This window comes from Malus sylvestris, chromosome 15 (assembly GCF_916048215.2).
Source record: "Malus sylvestris chromosome 15, drMalSylv7.2, whole genome shotgun sequence".
NCBI lineage: Eukaryota > Viridiplantae > Streptophyta > Magnoliopsida > Rosales > Rosaceae > Malus > Malus sylvestris.
In genome coordinates this window covers 25,431,602-25,440,083 of record NC_062274.1, presented here as the reverse complement: position 1 = coordinate 25,440,083, position 8,482 = coordinate 25,431,602, and the positions used below count along the sequence as shown (strand labels likewise).

General features: G+C 35.9%; 1 long non-coding RNA gene across 1 annotated transcript; it reads left to right on the top strand.

Annotated features, from left to right (window-relative positions):
- Window positions 1-2,369: 2,369 nt before the first annotated feature.
- LOC126604139 (uncharacterized) lies at window positions 2,370-7,983 on the top strand. The gene is made up of 5 exons (XR_007616501.1): window positions 2,370-4,630; window positions 6,377-6,442; window positions 6,746-6,837; window positions 6,957-7,056; window positions 7,290-7,983. It is a non-coding gene; the product is annotated as an uncharacterized LOC126604139 (long non-coding RNA).
- The last annotated feature ends 499 nt before the right edge of the window (window positions 7,984-8,482 follow it).

Genomic DNA, 8,482 nt, shown 5'->3' with positions numbered 1-8,482 from the left:
GAGGAAAAGAGCATGGAAGGTGGAAATGTGATGGGTTGTTTGGGGGTAACAGGTCGGGAGGAAACGCGTCGGCATGCGTTAGGTGCGGAACTCTTTTGTCACTTAGCATTTTTCATTTCTTTGCTTTTTCACTTTCCTATATATTAGCAAAGAGCACACACTTTATGTGTATGAACAACCGTCTACCTCATTCCACGTTCTCTTCAAGCGCAACTGCTTTAATTCATTCAAACTATTAAAAAAACATCATGATTTCACTTAACTGTATGAAAAAATGATGGTGAGACAATTTCTCTTAATAAGTGCATATTTTTATCTTATGTAAATATTTTGATACAAAATTACTATTTTGCCCCCCTTATGTAAATATTGTGCATCAAAAGTGAGGGCAAAATAGGAAAAAGGGGATATGATTGTCATTTTGTCAAAATGTACAAAATTACTATTTTGCCCTCCTCATCTCAACTTTGTGTATTAAATATAAGGGGCAAAATTGGAAAAAGTGGGCAAAAAGGTTGACAAGGTGTGTTCTCTTAATAATATAGATAATGATATTATTTGAAAAAAATAATGATTAATTATCTAAAGCTGTCCAACCTTTTAATGTCATTTTAAATTGGTCTTAACATTTTTAAACATTACAAACAAGTATCCAACCTATTGAAAATGTCACACTACAGTGCACGAGGCCACACCTGTTTGCCATAGTTAACGCAAGTCTCGGGCACCTAAAACGTCTCCTGACCACTACTCTAATTGAAGGGCATATGTGATAAAGTCGACCGGCCAGCAAGTAAAGGGTCGGAAACACCCAAGCTCAACCCAACAAGCCGACCAACCATTAAAACTAACTCCCTACTTAAGAAGGGACCTTTGACCACGGAGTTCGGGGACTTGTAACGCTGGGCACTTTTAGGCCCAAACAGTGGAGCCAACCAAGAATGGAAACCAAGAAGCCCAATAAGAGAAATCGAAGCCCAAGGCCTAAGGGGCTTAAAAGAGGAAAAGCCCGAGCTCAACGACCGATCGTCCTTAAACCTAGCTAACTAGAGAGTGCAAGAAGGACTACGACTGCCGCAAGCACCTAGGCAGACATATAACTTTAAGTGACAGGGATGCTTAGGATAAAACATATAAAGGCAGTCATAATGATGCTCGGGTCAACGAGATTGGATAACCGAGTGCTATTTTCAATCTTGATATCAATATAAATCCTAGCATTGCAGTGGATGTAGCCAATTTTTAAAGGGTGAACCACTTATATCTCTGAGTTTAATTTGCTTTACTTTCGTACCAAAAGCCCTACAAGTACTTATTATTTTATTTTGTTAACATGCAAGTTTTGAGCGTTAACAAGTATGTTGCATGAAAAGAAGTTGCCTTATTACCTTTGGAGTGAAGTTGTCAGCACAACAATCTATTTGCTTAATAGATGTCCTACAAAGACAATGAAGGACAAAACTCCATTTGAAGCTTTCAGTTGGAAGGAACCAGGCGTCAAGCATCTCAAAGTTTTTAGATGTGTTTGTTATAGTCACATTCTTGGACAACTGAGACACAAACTAGATGAATGCTTAATCAGGGGAATCTTTGTGGGATATGGAAAGACTGAAAAAAGGGTATGGACTATTTGTTCTTGACACCAAGAAGATTATACTTTCCTTAAGTGTTCTATTTGATAAAAATGCTATATAGAGTTGGGAAACTGAAAGTGAGAAGTCAATGTCATTTCCAATAAGCCTGCAATTAAATGAGAATGCCAATTAATTTCAAAATGTTAAATGCAGTATGAATGCAAGATCACCAGTATTAGAAGGGAGTATTCCTCAAATAACTATTTTTCAAGACCTTGTGACTGAATTTGGAAAACCCCGTTCTTTAAATACCACTCTAGGGAAATTAAGATCATTGAGTGATCTATATACAAGGTGTAATCTCAGTATAATTAAACCAAAGAAATATGAAGATGTTGCCATTGATCAAGCTTGAAAGAAAGCCATGGATGTAGAAATTAAAATGATTGAGAAGATAAAAATGGGAACTGGTTGATAGACTAACAGTCAAATGTGATTTCAAACTGAACTTGGATGGCACTATACAAAAGTTTAGAGCAAGGTTGGTTGCCAAGGGTTACTCTCAAAAGCCAGGAGTGGATTACAATGAGACATTTGATCATGTTGCTAGACTGGACACTACAAGGACACTTATTGCATTTGCAGCTCAGAAAAGTTGGAAAGGGTTTTCATCACAAGTAGTCTCTGAAATTGAACCATACCCAAAGTTCTAAAAAAAATGCTAGGCGCTAGTCGGGCGGCGGGCTGACGCCTAGTGCCTAGGCGGCTAGGCGGGGTCTAGGCGGATTTAGGTTGATAGGTATATTTTCTCACTTTTACCATTTTTAGAATTTAGATTCGTGATAAATTAATTCGAATCATGTGGCGTGATATTTCCACTCTGTTACAGACCATGGTTATGATAAATTAATTTGAATCATGAGGCATGATATTTCCATAATTAGCCACCTTTGTTGTGGTTTTGTCGATTATACTCAAGGGAGACTTTTCTACTTTTTATTTTCTTCTCATAGGGTTTATATTCTGCGAAGTGATATTTTAACTATTTATGCGTATTTATTTGTCATCTATTTTTTTTATGTAAATTAACTATAAGAGATTAATGAAATTAACTGATAAGAATATGAAATTGACAAGTCGCTTCTCTAAAACCAATTTTGTTTTTCTTTTCAATTTACTGTCTACTATCTCTCTCTCTACAATAAACCGTTACACAAGTTTGTTGGCAATGTGTGCTACTTCCCATTAAATCTGCATTGACATAACAAAATTTTGGTTCTTTTGAATTAATGATTGTTTCAGGGGAATCAATTCTTATGTACAACTTAAACATCCAATGGTGTCGTGTGCATTTTTATCAACAATAAAAAGCTTTTTCTCTGTATTGCAAACAAGTCTTCTTATAATTAAATATTTGAAATCCCTGGTCTGTAATCCTCTTGATTCATGGTTTTAACGCCTCCTGATGAAATAACTACAACGTCATCACTTCTTTTATCAGATAAGACTTAAACATTCTACCCATTGTTGAGTTTCTTTAACGAGTTTCACCCATTTGTCATAAAATTAGATGAGGTGATTTCATACCATCTCAGAGTGTTGTCAGAATATAATATGATATTTGATTCTTTTTCTTTTTTTCCCATGAGTCTCAATTTGTATTTGAAACAGTATGTAATAAACTTACCAGGTCTTCATCGCTATCATACTTTTACAGGTTTTGTTTTAAGGTTCTGATTGGTAAAGCAAAAGCTCCTACGAATTTAGCGGAGTGGACTAAGAATTCGGGCCTTTTATTAATGACATTAATTGCTATGCAATTTAGTTTTGACTTTTAGCATGTTCGTGATCTTTGAATTTACATGTCTAGTTGTTTTCATTATACTATTCTGATAGGTATGTGCAAATAACTATTATGTTTATCCCCATTCTCTGATGGTGTTTGCTGCATTGTTGCTACACAATCTCTGATGGTTCCAATGCTGGACATAAAAGAAATTGACTATTTTTTTCCTTTATTTATTTATTTATTTATCTGAAGAGGTCGCACTTGGTGCGATGGCAAGTGCCTTCGCCCATGAGCGGTAGGTCTCGGGTTCGAGACTTGGGAGCAGCCTCTCCATAAATGAGGGTAAGGCTAGCCGACATTCACCTCTCCCAGACCCTGCGTAAAGCGGGAGCCTTGTGCACTGGGTACGACCTTTTTATTTATTTATTTATTTATCTGCATATTATTTTGGTTTGTTGAAATTTCAACTATAGTTTGCTTTGTGCTGGACGTAAAGGGTTTTTCTTCAATGATTATATATAGCTTCAACAGTGGACTCTGTGTTGTCTCTAGGTGATTTTTGCTTATTTCTCCATTTGTTACGTATGAGTGGATGCCTATGATTAAGTGAAAGTGAAATCTAAAAGGTTTTTTGTTGTTATTGTTGGGAATTTGCCTAATTTTAGGAATGGGAAGTGATTCTGGTGAACAGAGGTCTAGAGTTCAGGTTTGTGCTAATCTCTCACTCTTCCTCTCTCCTTCTCTACTGGAAAATCCATAGTCTTTCATCTTCCTCGGCTCTTCCTTTCTCTCCGCTCCCCATTTCTCTCTCCTTGGAGCCTACAAACCAAGTAGTGATGGTCGACAAGCTTCAAATATGCTGGACGCGTACTGGAGAAGGGACATTTCTGTCCGTTGCAGAGAGAGACGGGGGAGTATGGGGGTAGGGGAGAGGATTTCGGCAGGGAGATATGGGTTTGGGGAGAAAGAGTAAGGGAGAAGTATGGGGTAGGCTGATTTCCAGGGATTTCCTTTCACCCCTTCACTCACCACGAACCCACCTTTCTCTTCGTTTCTCCCACCCTCAAATCTTCCGTTTTCCCTCTCACAAAATACCCACCAAGGAAACCCTGCTTTTGGTTTATTTTGGGATTTTGTTTGCGCTCTCAATTTTCAAACGACGGGCCAATTGGTTGAGATTTGGATTTCTCCCCTTTTTGTGGAAGCTCACAAATTGTGTTTCGGTGGGATCGGTCTCGAATAGCTGCGTGTGTCTACTCTTTCCAAGGTATGGTGTTCACCGATGGCATGGTTTAGTGTGTCTCTCTTCTTTTTTCTTTGTTTTATATTTCTAATCGTTTGCTGCTTGACAATGGTTAGTTTGGATGTTTTTCTGATTTTGGGTTGGTCAGTGTTTTTCGGCTGCTTGAGAAAATGTGATCCCATGTTTTGATTGAGTGAAATAATTAAGAGATAAAAAAGAGTGGAGAATTAGTGTCAAGAGTAGTGATGGAAAAAATGAGGAAAAAAAGATAGATGTGGAAGAAGGGGAGAGACTGGAAATTGAGGAAAGTGAAGAGAAAAAAAAATGGGGGTTAAGTGAGCAGAGAAAAAATGAGGAAAAAAAGGCTTAATATGGGGAGTAGGCAGAAGAGAAAAGCAAGAGAAGGGAGACAGAACAGGAACAAGGTGTGGTTTTGTTGTTAGTTTTATCCAAACTTTTGATTTGGATTTTGATTTGAAGCTTATTTGTTATTTGTTTAGTCTAATTTAGTATTGGTTAATCTAGGTTTGTGGCTAATTTAATGTTAATGTTGATCTAGATGTTTTAATTTGTTATGAACTTATATGGGTTTCGTGTTTTAATTGTTATTTTACAGTTGCTAGGGTTAACTTTGGCTTTTATGTTGGTTTGGATAATTTTTTTAATTTCATTTGAAGATTTAGTGTCATTATACACCTTTGCACCACTGTTTGTTCTGTTTTTCTCTGTTTCTGTATGTAGTTTTGGTAGAATTGGACTGTTCTTTTTAACTTAATTAAAGTGTTTGACACTTAAGTGAATGAAAGTTTAGTTTGGTTTGATCACGATGAGGTGTTTGGTGACACCTTTGCACCACTGTTTGTTCTGTTTTTCTTGGTTTCTGTAAATAGTTTTGGTAGAATTGGACTGTTCTTTTTAACTTAATTAAAGTGTTTGAGACTTAATTGAATGAAAGTTTAGTTTGGTTTGATCACGATGAGGTGTTTGGTGTTGGGTGTATGATCCTTGGGTCCAATGGAAATGTGTAATTCCCATTAAGGTTTCATCTTGCTGTAAATTTAGGTGTTTTCTCTCTGTGTTGGTCCGTCTGCTTATACTTTTCAAATGTTGGTTTATCTTATGCAAATATTGATATGCTTAACTACCCTGCTTCTTTCTCATGGTCCTTAAACATGTGCAAGTTTGTATGTTTCTGATGGATTATGCTAGTGGGAACTTAGTTACTTTTTTATTTTTCTTCATGTTTGTTGGGTTTGTTGTTTTCAGAAAATTATTGAAATTCTGTAATCTGTATATAGAGTGCTAAATGAGTATATGATTAATGGGTTGAATTTTGTTTTCAAAAGGACTGTTATATGTTTTGTGTGAAAATTATTGAAATTCTGTAATCTGTATATAGAGTGCTAAATGAGTATATGATTAATGGGTTGAATTTTGTTTTCAAAAGGACTGTTATATGTTTTGTGTGAAAATTATTGAAATTCTGTAATCTGTATATAGAGTGCTAAATGAGTATATGATTAATGGGTTGAATTTTGTTTTCAAAAGGACTGTTAAATGTTTTGTGTCAATTTGGCTGTGATAGTAAGATTACTTCATGGAACAGTGTAATTGTTGTGGCATGTGAATGTTAAATTTTTCTTAATTTAATTTCGGAAAGAAATTTGCTCAACTGTAGTGCTATATGATGAAGTTATCATCCTTAGAGGTTGGGAACTCAATTAGTGCACCATTAGTTGTGCAAATGTCTGAATATTGGTGCTTTTCCAGGAAACAGTGCTTTTTGCTTTCTAGAACCGTTTGGAGAGTGCACGACTTGAGGATCTCAGACCCAAGGTAAAAGGTTAAAATCTCTGGCTTCCTTTACTGATGTAAGCTTGCATGAAAGAGAGAAACAATAACAAAAAATTTATCTGAACCCCCATTTGGTTCTGTTTGATTGTCTATTTAGGGTGTTTTTTAGTTTTGCTTGTGGGGTTCAGATTTAATTTGGGTTTATATGTGATTTCCAATCGATTATTTTTTTATTAGTTGCAGATCATTTTTACATTGGAAGATTGAATTTTTGTGGTTGTTTCAGTGTAGTTCTTGGGTACACAAACATTTATCCAATAAATAAATTCATGACATTGTTTTCAGGGGATGGACAGAAGTCCCAGGCAGCAATCTCTTTGTAATCATCGCCGGGAAAATATTGTGGTCATTTTGAGTTTGGATTTAGCCAGCATGTGGTAAGCGTTACTTTTTCGATTACTTTCATTTGTTTATTTGTGAATCAATAACTTTTTTAGGAATAATGAATGTCACAATTGCTGATAAATTGATACTTTGTTCGGAGCTTGAACTGTAGGTCTGTGCAAGATATCCATATATGGATCAATGCTATGGACTCTTCTCAACCTATGGACCTCAAATTTCAGTGTGTCTTCCATCATTTCTCCTACCTCACTGTATGTAGCTATTACATTTGCAATCATATTAATTCATTGAAAACAATATTTATATTTCTCTGTAAAATATACTATCATTTCCTTGCTCGTACATTAAAATGGAAATATAAAAAGTAGAACCGATCATTGCTGGGTTCTCTCTTTCGACTGTGTTGTTTGCTTTACCGTTTTTACTTTTCTGTTTCACAGCTCTTTGACAAATATCTTATTCTGCCACTCTCGATCTCGCCCAGGGGTGTTGCAGGTCAATTCGATGCTACGAGGCACTTCATTTAGGGCTATCTGAGAGAGAGAGGTGTTGGGTGTTTGAGACAAGGGGTTTCAGGGATTAGGTTTGGGTGGGGTTTCAAGGATTAGGTTTTGGTGGGATTTGAATGATTAGGTTTGGGTTTTTGTTTGTGCGATTGGCAAAGAGATGGGGGGTCCAAGATAGGATTAGGAGATTTGATTTAGGGTTTGCAGAGTCAGAGATAGGAGGTGTCCAAGAGAGATGTGGGAGGATTTAGGCGAGGGATTTCAGGGATTTGGTTTAGGGTTTGTTTTCTGCGATTTGCAGAGACAGAGAGATGGGACAAGGGTGAGAGAGATGGGAGGATTTTCTGCAAGGGTTGAAGGAAACGGGCAAGGGAGGTATGGGTATATGGGTTTGTTGCGATGGGGTTTAGTAATTTTCAATATTCTTCGACTCTTTTTAATCTGCAAAATCAAATTACCCATGGAATTTATAACATGCAATCAGTTTCTTTTTAGTTGAGTTCAAATAATGTTGATTGCATTGTTATAAAGCTTTGTTTTATTGTTAGGTTGAAAATCATATCAATAGATTCTTTATTTAGTTGGTCCAATTGTAACAGATGAGATTGTTTTGTTTGATGTTTAAATCAAAATTTGATCTTTATTTGTGTGAAATTATAATGGAATTGCAAATCAATTATATCTTAGATTCTTAGTTGCATACTCACCTTCCCACAACTATTATATTGTCACTTGACTTGATGGATTTTTATAATTTTCTGGATCTACAGTTACAATGCTTTTTATAATTTCCTAGATCTATTCTTTTTGTTCGTTCATGATTATATTGAATTTTTTTTTTCAGGTTAAATGTGTCTTATTCATGTAGTAAGGCTGGTGTATTCAAATTCCACAGCAACGTGTGAGCATATTTTCTAGTTTACTTCTATTTATGGTTTATGTGTTTGTAATAACATCGCAGCACTGTAGAATTATTGTAACTATTCACACTGGGTAGTGACTTTTGCACCCCCTGTTCTTTTCTGCACTCCTCACTGTTCAACTCTTCATTGATTCTCGTCTTTGATATATCCGTCGAACGGCTAGAGAAACAGAGATAAGTGCATGGAAAGAAAATAAGAGATTGAAAATCAATATTTTTTACGTAGGGAAAAAAGTGTATTAATTTATG